We start from the raw sequence: 12,317 nt of genomic DNA, 5'->3' as shown, positions 1-12,317 counted from the left end.
GATTTTTATTCGCGCAAACAAAGACGGACGAAGGAAATCGTCAGTTGCCTCTGACATGCAAGGACTCTGTATTCTTTGGCCACTAAACTATGTAAATTTTTGACACGAGAAGATACGCCTTCGTCATTTTCATTTGCCACTTTTGCCATCTTTGCATCCTACACTTTTAAGTCTACAGTAAATATATAACAATCTACGGTCTAGAAAGAACTGCGTCTCCATCATGTGCCGTATTTACATTTGCATGGTGTTCGACATCGATCGTCGACGTAGAGATATCGCGTTGGGTGACGGTGAATTTTTTTCACCGTCGAGAGAAAAACGAGAGGATGAAAAAGTTGACGAGAGTCAGCGTTCCGCGCAGCTGTTTGGTTTTTTCGCGGTTGTTCGTGTCGAGATATGTTCGTACATAGGAATGGATCGGCTAATTCGCAGCGTTCCCTCTGCGTCTAAAGATTTGCCCTGTCGATCTTCCTGGAGTTCGGTAAAGTTACGTTACCACGAGGATTCTTGACCCCGGAAATGGAACGCGCCTCGATCCATCTGCCACAATAGATTCCATTGAGCGAGAGACGGTCGAGTTTATCTGTCGGTTCGTTTCGGAGCACACCTTTTATCGTGGACCGAAGATTTCCAAGATTCTTCCGCGAATGGGAGAAAAAATGTCGAAATCTCGGTCCGGATACGAACTAACCGATGGACAAAGAGGCATTCAGTTATAAGTTATCGGGACGCTCGGTCGATATAATTAATTTACTCCGGGCTCGGTCTCCGCACGCTAATCACCGGCGCGCTTTTAATCTCGGAATCCATAAATATCACGATGCTGAAAGACGGAGGAGGGAATTCTCGCGAAAGCAGGAAGCGATCGCGCCTTCGGCTCGTTTTTCCTTCGACGTTTCTTCGTTGCTTCTGTGACCGTCGAGATACACCCGCGATTCGGAGCACAAATACGCGAGGTATCGTTGCCATATTTTGGAAGGTTGACGTTGAAACCCGAGGCAGACGTACTCGTCTCGATAGCAACGACGGATTTTCATATCGTTAGCCTCGGACGTGTGAAAGTTTCGAAGGCGATTCGAAGCCTGGGATTCTTGAAAGTCTTGATCCGTGACATACGAAGACTTTCAAGAGTTCCAAGCTTTGAATCGTGTCCGAAGTGAGTCGAATTTTTCGTCACATAGAATGACTCACGAAAGTATTTAAAGACATTTATGTCCATATTGTGCGTACTATATAAAACGCTCCAAAGTTTCGTTAATAGCGTGAGACACGATCGTCGCGATAGCGTTAGTAAAATCTGTAGCCGCTCCGAGAACGTACATAGAAGTTGCAACATCTTTACGGCAAACGTGATATGTAGAAAAGAAAAGAACTAGCATAAAGAATGCATAGTCATCATAAACACTGAGCTTATCTATATAATTGATCTTTTACATCTGGAACGAGCCAGAGTGTCAAGTCCATTCTTGAAAAGAAGAAGAAGATGATAAATTCTACACCTTTCCCGATGGCAAAAATTTGTTCGTTCTAAGTCGTTTAGTTATAACAATATAAAAGTCATATTAAATTGAGACACTTCGTTGCAAGGTTTTTGCAGCTTTGATTCGCTGTCCTCTAAAGTTTGAAGAGCGTGCGATTTAACAGACTCTGACTCTGGAGTGCAGATATACAGATGCATCTTCGAATTCGTTTCAAGCTTCACCGACGCGATCGGACAGTCGTGTCTCGCTACAGTGCGTTTGTTCAAGTTTACCAATGCAATCGCTCGGTGCATTGGCAACGAAATTTTAAAACGTTTTACAAATTACAACGCGTATAACGTAAAATACGTCTATCATTGGTACGATTACCACTTTGAGCTTAAGACGGCGCTGTTTTTTCGCGTAGATGGGGTCGAGAAACCGGAGGACTCGTGTTCGGAAATCGGAGTACGTTGACATCCTCCTAGATTCAGTGTACGATGTAAATATTTGCCGGCAAGGGCAGATAGGATCGATAAATTTTTGGACAGTTCGAGCATTATTCGGTGCGCGCACAAAGAGTCGTAAATCCTTGTTGCAGCTGTCCCCCGATTCTCCTATTATCGCTCGGTTATATTTTCCTTGCTATCCATTCATCGGAATCTCGACGCGAGCCACGCGAGACCGCGATACACGCGATACAGCAGAGATACGCGTTCGGCCTAATCTCGATAATGCGCGCAACCCTTTGCCTCGTCTCTCCGCTCTTCTTCGAAAGCCCGAGAATAAAATTGTTCGTCCCAGCTCGAACCAGCTCGCTGACAGACAACGAAGGCATCGAGCTCCTTATCGCTCTCGTGCAATCGTATCCCTAATTAGCGGAATAATTAACGTAATTTGGAAAACGGTCGAAGACTCGTTCCTCTTTTCTATTTCTTTCTCTTCCTTCTTTTTTCTCTTTAGCGAATTACGAGCGTATTGTGTTCCCCGTTTCGTATTACGTTTATATCGCTCTTTTGTAAAGTTGGCTAATATCTCCGATGGATTTGATCGGTGTTGCGTGCTGATTACATCGGCTGTTCTTTTCTTCTATAAATAATATTAGTATTAGACCAGACTCGTACAAACAACGAATAATATAAATTCTATTAGGTTGTCCGAAAAGTGTCCTCCTTTAACAAACCCGTCTTTTACAACGATGCATCTTTATGCGAACATGAAACCTAATCTGTCGAACCTTGTGATCTTTATTTTGATAGAACAAAATAATAATAATAATAATAATATAAAACGGAAATCCATTATTTTCTTATAAAACGAAAGAAACTTTTCGGACGACCTAATACATACAGCGACGAATGGGAAATTTTAGTGAAATTTAAAGAGATTTATAGATATCGTTCTAAAGGCGCCAATAACGTCGACGTATCCCATCGTTTTAGAATCAAATAAATTAAAATCTCTTTTTCTTATTGTACAGCGAGATTCTTGTTGCGCTGGTAATTCGTGACAGCTAAGCTTCGACATTCTGAAACTCTTATACTGGTTTTCTCGCCTCAGCCTTTCCTTTCGCTCGCTTTGTCTGCGATTTCGCTTCGAGGACCGTCGCCTGTCACCGCTGGAGACTCGCATGAAATCTAATCGAATTTGATAGATACGTACGATAGGTGCCACAAGGGGAACAGCCACGTGTGAATTTCACCGAGATCGAATACCCATACACGTTGGTCGTTGGTTCGGAAACTACATGATCGACGCTCTCTCTGAATAGCAAGTCAAACAGAGTACCATCGGTTTATCGTCGCGTTACCATGGTAATTATGCGACAGATATCGATAAATTTTCCTCCGTACTGGCAGTTTTTACGTCGATCGTATCTTCGAACAGGATATCCAGCTACTTACGGTAGATTCGATACTGTGATCTTTGACCGATGGAATTCAAATGGATCGCCATCTGAATCTCTGTCTAACCTCAATTTGAAATTCCTAAAAGTCATTTAATCGTAGTTTGCGTCTTAATCTTTCTATTCTTTAGCGTAGGATCTCAAAACGTCGGTAATAAAATAATAAAATAACGAGACAGAAATTAGATTAGAAAGATGTAACGCAAGATCTAAGATTCTCTATTAACGATTAACAATCTAAATGAATTGTCAATGATTTTTATAGGAGTTCGTATAAAACTAACTTTCCAACGATTTTTTACTTTACTTACACGCAATCTATCAGTAAGTCAGTTTACGCGTTGTTATTCGTGCGTCTGTTGGTCTAATTTTGGGGATCTAATAATCTGATTTTGGTGGTCTAATTAGGACGACGTAGTAGCAAAAGTTCATAACTCGATGCTCTTAATCTTACCATTGCGTTTACCGTATAACAGTTTGTCCTGTTTGTGGACACCGAAACACTATCACCACATAACGGTGAAAAGGTGGAACTAATTTCTCTGTCTGTCCTTGTCGCACGCTATCGCCCTCTTTGTCTGCGACGATGAAGATGCTGCCGTCTGTCGGAGTCGGTTAGAATCACGAAAAAGTAACAGGAGCATAGAACGCACGAGGAGGTTCTCGCTTCTGCTGACAAGGACAGATATATTTCTCTCTCCGATCTATCGAATATTCGTTAATTACTCTATTTCTGGGATAAATTCGTGCACGTTCGGAATCGTAGAACAAAGTCCAGACTCCGTGGAATATTCGCATACAGTTTTGGAGCGGAATTTTTGCTTAATTAATTAATTATTAACGATTATTGCACGCAGCTGCATCGTTGCACGAGAGCAACGCAACGAATTTTCGCATAATTTGCGCTACGCGTAATTAATTTACGAACTTTTATGCACGAAGAATTTAGTACAGGATCTAAGGAAGCTTCTACAATTCCTTAGAGAGCGAAGTAATCACGCAAAAAGTTGATATTTATGAAAAATCACATACTCATACCGCGGTAGCCGTGACACTTGCTACGATAATTGTCCACGACTAATTAATTAAAGGGAAATTTCTGTCGAAATTGGTGTGTGCAGCTTGCCAAAGGTTCTACCTTTGTCGTACGATCCTGAAATTTGATGAATTTTACCAGGGAAAAGCGTAATTAACGAATAATCGCGAAATTACAGAGAGAGATTACATCTGTGCTTGTCGCACGATATGGCTGTCTTTGTTTGTGACGTCACACGTGTCCGTCCTTGTCGCACAATATAGCTTCCCTTGTCTAACAGAAGTTGAGATACCTCCTCTCACATTCTATACTCCTGTTGCTTTTCTGCAGTTCTAGCAGACTCCGACAGATGCCAGTACTTCGACTACCACAGACGAGGAACGCGATATTGCGCGACGAGATCAGATGTATGTGTTCGTGTTAGACGAGGAACGCGACAGTGTGCGACAGAGACAGCAGCAGCGATTAGTCGCCACCTTTTCACCGCTAAGCGACGATAGCATTTCGAGGTCGACGAATCGACTAATCTTTTATTTATAACGAACGAATCGAGGGGATTAATTTGCGAGCTGCTGCATCTTCTTAATCAGGGTCTCAACTTGCTTTATTCCATTTAATCTTCTAAATGCACGAGCAAAATTCCGTTCGTTGGTTTCTCGATCTTTTCATTCAGACGAGCGATGATGCGTATGTGTTGCGTGCGTTATTAAAGTACGTAAGTACACGTTCGGCCAAAATTAACGTACGATTTAACGATCTGTGTAGGCATTGCGGAACAGGCGATCCTAGTTGTTGTTCGAGCAGAAATAAGACGCAGCAACTTCGGTACAACAGTCCGTTATATTAAAAAAAACGAGAAGATGAATAATCATCGTCGCGATTAAGTACGTTGTGTGTCTGGGAGGATTTGTCGAAAGTGGATGGCATCGTTTCCCAGAATTGCCGCGGTTATTGGATATAAGGTCCGATTAATAATTCGAAAAAATCGAACCGAATAAGAAGCTGATGATCGTCGTAGCGTTAATTAGCAGCTGCCTATATACGATAAGAAGGGGATAAAACACTTCCAGGAAATAATTCACGCGTATTACAGATTTTTAAGTAAATACTGTACGGTTGCGAGTTATAAGGTATATCGCTGGCATCGTAACTTCGAATTAAGATAAATCAGAGTTCATACACGAGTAAACGTAATGCGTAGCGATCAGTTTGTGAGAATATTGTAAATATGTAAAAAATATTGCGTTGTCGATTCTTCTATTTAATTGTAAGACGAAGAAACGAGACGGCGTGAACATTGTATCGCGTATTATCGAAACATTAAAAAAAAGAAAAATAATGAAAAGGTCGATGTTGAGGTTAATCGACTGTTTAATTATTTAGCCACTAGTAACGCTCCTAGAACGACCAATCAAAATCCTTGGACGAAAAATACCGTAGAAGAACCGTAGTAAAAAGTTTCGAAACCAGACACTCGAAAAATGTCCCCGTTCGTGATTCAGCTTGTTCGAGTCCGAAAAACGGATCGAAAATCAGTTGTCCGTGACTGCCAGAATTTTACGATTCTTGGACATGACGTCATTTTTCAGGAAACGCTAAAATTCCAAGAAATGACGTCAAATTCTGAGAATTTCCGAATGTTTACACGTTTTGTTTATCTATGTTTGTTTCGGTTCCCCATTGTCTATTTACATCCCTGGTTTGTTTATTTACATTTTCAATGTTTATATACAACATTTTCTCTTTATTTACAAACGCCGGTTTGTTTATTTATTTACATTTTCAATGTTTATATGCAGAATTTTCTCTTTGTTTACAAACACCGGTTTGTTTGTTGACATCTTTTGTGTTTTGTGTTTGTTTACATCCGGAAACAAACGTGTCGCCGACACGTTGCACGATTTCTCGAAATTTGCTTCCTTTGGTTGGTGAAACTGACGAGGACGGACGATCGGAGGGTAAATAGAGAGTCGAGGGTAAAGGAAAGAAGATGAATTTTTACAATGGCGTATACAATGGTTGATTTCAATTTTATAACGTGATGTGACGCGATATAACGTATGCCACTTGTCACATAATCACTTAATTGAATACCTTATATAAAATCATAATAACATACGAATACAACATATAACATCGAAAATAAAAATTGCGTTTCGGATACTCGAAGCAACTTCTATCATCCAGTTGTCTTTTCGCAGTTTTCTCCCTACATGTATGAACTGTATTTTCCGTATTTTACCTGTTAACAGAAAGAAAAACCAATTATATAACAGGAATAACATAAAAGATACGTTAATATCGTTAGGTAACGTGAGAAGAATAATAACGAATAATTAATTGAAATAATTAAATCTCTGTTGTGGATACTATTGTGAAAATATTGCAATTTATTCCAGTCTTATCCAGAAGTTCCTCGATTCGTAACAGCGTGAGAGTTGTCCCTCGTGTACTCATAACCACGTCCTGTTCCAACAAATTTCTAACTCGATTCTCATGAAAATCTTGAACACGGTTTGCGAGCGAATACTCCGATGATAGCATATTAGTCTCTAAAGATCTATTTTATCGACCGATATACCGTTCTACAATGGCGTTTGCAATTGACGATAAAAAAGATCGTCCTGGGTTTTTCTATTTCTAGTTCTCTAACGAAATGACGTTCTATCAAAGTATCTAGCAGCAATCCACATGTGTACTCTTGAACAACGATGCACTTGGTGCACACGATGTACAGGATATCTCTGTGTATTTACGCGCAGAATCGCCTAGTTACTTATCGTAGCATCGTTACCGATTCACCCTGAATACACGATCATATCGACAGATCGGTACGGCAGTGCAAGCATTCGCGAGATCGCCACGATTCAAGTTGCGTGTCCGAGATACGTACGTTAGGCGTTAAGAAAAATACGATGGAACGGTTCCAATCCACGTCGCGACTGCTTCCCTTTCCGACGAAACCGAGACGGAATAAACAGTTTGCCGATGCTCTTCCTCGCTTGCCTTTGCCTGTTAATTGCTAGCGGCGGCTCGTGATAATTGGCATTTGGCAGAGAGTGATTCGAGATACGAGACAGCCGCTAGCTTCTTGGAAAGAATCCTTGTCTGTTTGTACGTTTTTCGCGTTGAATTTACGCGCCGACGTTAGTCCTCTCGTCCAACGCCGATCGTAGATACCGTTCAGAGGCCCTTCGTCGTCGTCGTCCTCCTCCTCCTCCTCCTCCTCTTCCTCCTCCTTATTATACGTCGTCGGTACGTTTCTTCGTTTCCAAGGCATTCATTTTCTTTAACCAACCTCCTTTCGTGTTTCCTTTTCGCTTTTGCTTTTATCTTTGCACTTGTTTCTGCGTGCACGTCGATTCGCTAAGCGCTGAATGCTTAGGCTCTGTGCGAGACGAGAGATTTTTTACTCGTGCGCTGTCCGCGACCGCCGCATGGCACGTTGGTAATCGTATTATAGTTACGTAAGACGTAGCGCTTCAATTTTTCGTACAAAGATCGAAGGAGAAAAATATCAGTTGAATAAAAAGATTAGAAATTTTCATAACCGACAATACGATTATCATTACTCTCGTCTCGTACGTCTACGTTCGTATATTTCTGTGGGATTACATTTTTTTTCATCTGAATTACGCAGTTAAAGGTAAAAGTAGGTCGATGTGAAACTGTAAAGGATCAATCGACACGAGGATAACGTCGTCACGATAGCAATTTCTTTTCGATCCGCTGCAATTCACTCGTTTTTTTTCCTTTTTCGAGTTCACGCTCGAATTTTGTTTTTTTCCTCCTCAAACTCTTTCTAGTACGTACATATATGGTAACGAAGGATCGACGCCTAAACGCGCAAAGAGGAGAAGAGAGAAAGCGATGGTCGACGAGGGCGAAGGAAAGAAAAGACGAGAGTTTCGATGGTTTCAGAGGCGTCTCAAGTACGAGATCCACTCGAGAATGGTACGTGCTCGACAAACTCGAAACAATCTGTTGTTACATGCACAGAATGAGCTCGATATTTATCATTTTAAAAACTTTATGATTCGCAATTCGACACGAGCCTCTTTTATCGAACCGAACATAAATTTTATACCAACTGTTGGATCGCAGACAAGTTTAAAAAAAAAAAGAAAAGACAAAAAGCTACGTATTTGGAGTATCGTACGATAGAAACGATGAGTAGGGCTCCGCAGTTTTCTATTGCAAATTACAATAAAAAGTTCGCCACGATAGCCGTGGAACGCGATAAACCCAGTGCCGACTGAGACTAATTGCTACTCCGATTGCAATGTCCTCGGCTATTATTGTAATTTATAACTTGGGATCGTTCGTTCGCGCGATCCATCGTTCGATGCAACATCGGTTGCAACATCCGAAGGTACGTGCACCATCGATCGAGATATCGGAAGAACGAAAGTGAAAAATTAGGCCACGCGCTGTTTTTCCGTCGCTCAATTGCTTTCTCATCGTTCCAACTGTAAAATCCACATGCTTGGTTACGATTACTGTTACAGCATGATTTTTGTTACACATAGACTCACGAAAGTATTCCAATACATTTTTTTTTTATTTTATTTGCTAGAATTTTACAATCAATTCTAATCGAGAATTAAAAGTAAATTATTCTGGCGTGGTACTATAACTTGGATAATAAGTGTTTGTAGTATGTTCGATTCTAGTTGAATCTAATGTTTAAATCTAAAGGGTTTTTAGTTTGCGGATCTGGTCCGTCGTGTCGAGTAGTTGGGTAACTAATGGGTTTTGGTGGACCAGTACATTACGAACGTATCACACGTGTCGTAGAAAACATCTTAAAATTTCATTAACGCTATTTCGAGACTCGACGACTGTTATGGTACTATTGGTAAAGTTTTATATTTATATCTGAAAATGTATACAGAAGTTACAAGAGATGGTATCCCGCCGGGGGTAGCCATGCACACGTTATTTAGCAATTGAGCTAGAAAAATTTACCGAATGTCCAGCTGGGCAAATTGTAAAGTAAAAGTTAAATAATAAAAAAAGAGATACTCAGTGGAACCACGTTTAATACGTTTTGAATAAATGCGATTGGAAATTGAACGGTATATCGAAAAAATTAGATCTCCTTGCAACGATATTGCATTAAACAAAATTCTTGCAACATGGAATATATGGGTCCTTTATTTACCTAAGATTTTATAATCTCGACACAAAATTTCATAATAATTCCTCGATACTTTACTGGTTTCCTAATGATATTCGGGTACCTTATTTCCTTTAAGTAGCCTAATACTTGTAAATAGGGATGTACGTGTATTGAACTGACCACCCGCGCGCGACTGGATCGAAGGGGAATCGACCACGAGTGGACCAGCGGAAAGAAAGACGAAAAGGAGGGGACGTTGAAGAAGAAGAAGAAGAAGACGAAGAAGAAGAAGAACCGTAGGAGGAAGTTTTTGCTCGGTACACATGTGGCTAGCGGCGATTCGGCTGTGATAAAAGCTCGGCCCGTTGCTCGTGCCTCGCGGCCTCGCGAGACCAACGACGCCGGCCAACATACGTACTGGAACAGCGGCCGGACGAGAAAAGGCCTTCTTCGGCAAGTTGAGCGAATCGCGTGTGCGATGGTGCGCACATCCGCGCCACGAAAGAACGAGATAGAGCCGAGGATCGAGATGTGTCGCGCGTTACGCACGTGCGCTACCCTTCGATCCTTCTTCCTCTCGTTGCCTCCACTCAACGCCCTTTACAAACCCTGGTCGCTGGTCATCGAATTAGGACCATTGAAAACTTTCCGTCTTCTTCCATTCTGTCAAAAGCGAGATCTGGCCAACAAAGCGGATTATCACGGCTCTTTTTTTCTATTAGTTATGAAATTTTATTTTATTGAATAAATTGTACGAACTGTTCCATAGTTCGACTATGTGAACTATGTTTTTTCTTTATTGTTTGGGAGAATTTTACAATCAATTTTCATTGAGAATTATAAGTAAATTATTCTGGCGTTGTACCACAACTTGGATAATAAGCGTTTGATCGTATTCCAGTTGAATTTAATGTTTAAATCTAAAGGATAATGTCTTCTTAGCCTGCGGATCTGATCCGTCGTGTCAATTAAGACGTGTACCATGTTTTTTTTTTATTTACTAGTATTTTACAATCAATTCTCGCATTGAGAATTTTAAGTAATTTTCTCCGGCGTGGCGCAGTGACATGGCTAATTGTTTATAACAAGTTAACACCTATTATAGATAAGTATAATTCATAAATAAGTAAATATCACTTAATATAAATATCTAGTTAAATCTTGTGCTTAGGTCTAACGGGTGGTGTTTTTTAGCCTGCGGATCTGGTCCGACGTATTAAGTAATTTAGTAATTAGGGGGTTTCGATGTTTGTCGACTCTTTTGCTATATCTATTGCTATATTTTGTTATTTCTTCTTTGACTGTGCGTATCTCGAGGTGGCGATGTATTGCTTCGTTGGTGACAAAGCAAGGTGCATTTATCAGGGATCTTAGCGTTTTCGATTAGAAGTTGGATTCCGTAGGTCCAGACAGGTTTTATTACGGTCTTATAGAGCGTAATTTTGTTCTGCGTGGTTAGGTGTGTGCCATGTGACGCCAAGTTTTACGTAGACCGTGACGACGTTAGTTTCAAATCGCGAGTTCGTTGCTGAAGAATTAAAAGTCCCGGAACGCTTCTCGTTTCGACGCGAAAGAGACTGAAATTTGATTTCGGAATATCAACCCTCGAGATTGTGGAAATCTCTGGAGAATGTTACAAGTGGGTGCAAGGATTTACGAGTTTTCCAGAAAATCGCGGGTCGACGTTTTTACGACATCGTTCAACGTTCTCGCTCGTAAAATTCTAGCTCTTGGTTGCGTCGATACGTTTGGAGCCGATAACAACCAGACCTCGATTAAACGAGTGGTCGATTTTAAATAGTTATTTCCGCTCTCTCGATTTATTTTTTTTCCTTTTTCCTCGGTTTTCCTTCCTTCGCGTTTCTTTCTCAAGGAAATACACCCTTGCGAGTGAAATTCTACAACTATACCAGACTCTATCAAGTTTCATCGTTCTGATAAAATAAAACGTCTGTAACGTATTACGTAGACGATTCATTTCTATTCGAGTTCGTTATAATTTATTTAATAAAACGATTCAATTTGATAAAAACAATCGACAGTTTCGAATCTTTAAATTCCACCGAGTAGATGGCCAATGTCGAGTGTGGGAGATCCACAAAGCTTCGTTAATATTTATCGTTTAATATCGAATTACTCACCAATTGGATTTACGATCGAAGATGGTGGTCGAACGTGGCGCTGTGGGTCACCGCAACTGCTCGTAAAAGACCAGTGACTTGTTTCGTCTAATAGCTCAAAACATTGTCGGGCCCGCGTAGTTGCCACCGCCTTTACGCTCTCCTCGATAAATTTTCTCGCGGTCCTGTCAAAATAACGTCAGACCGGACCGAGTGAGAAAGGAGGAAGGAGAATAAATCTCGCGTGATTTCGTGGCCGTCGAAGCACGCCGGCCGCAAGTTTATCGACTCGAAACACGAGAACGACCATGTCCCGTCTCGTGGCCCAATTTGCCAAGGATTTCTTTTACGAGCCACCGCTCAAGTCGCTGAGAAGAAATAAAGAAAAAGTAGTGAAACTCCGCTCCTTCTCGTAGATCCGTGACAAAATGGACTTAGGTTGGCCAGTCTATGACTGCATCGAATATCGTTCTACGTCCAAGGACACGTGGATGCGTGTTCACGGTCGTTTTATTGCACCGATGATCATGACGAACCTGAAAGAAACGCCAGACGGTGAGAGAACGATTTCTCTATTGGCTTCGATACGAGTTTCAAGAAGCTATCCTCGCTACACCGTGGGCCTAAATTCGAGATATGAACGAAATGGAGGAGATTCTTTGGCTTCGAA

At 41.1% G+C, this 12,317-nt stretch overlaps 1 protein-coding gene across 7 annotated transcripts in view; it reads right to left on the bottom strand.

Moving 5' to 3' along the window:
* Positions 1-12,317, bottom strand: part of LOC122575113 (transcription factor SOX-10-like) — a 59,459-nt gene that overhangs the window by 21,897 nt on the left and 25,245 nt on the right. For 4 of the 7 annotated variants that reach the window (XR_006319323.1, XR_006319320.1, XR_006319321.1 and 1 more), the window contains one exon: positions 6,654-12,183. The exons of 1 other annotated variant lie outside the window; for it this stretch is intronic. The gene's annotated coding sequence lies outside the window, so the exon portion shown is untranslated. 2 more of the 7 variants (XM_043743603.1, XR_006319324.1) reach the window with 2 other exon arrangements.

Source organism: Bombus pyrosoma, linkage group LG14 (genome assembly GCF_014825855.1).
Source record: "Bombus pyrosoma isolate SC7728 linkage group LG14, ASM1482585v1, whole genome shotgun sequence".
NCBI lineage: Eukaryota > Metazoa > Arthropoda > Insecta > Hymenoptera > Apidae > Bombus > Bombus pyrosoma.
The sequence above is the reverse complement of the archived record's forward strand: the minus strand, read 5'-3'. Positions and strand labels throughout refer to the sequence as shown.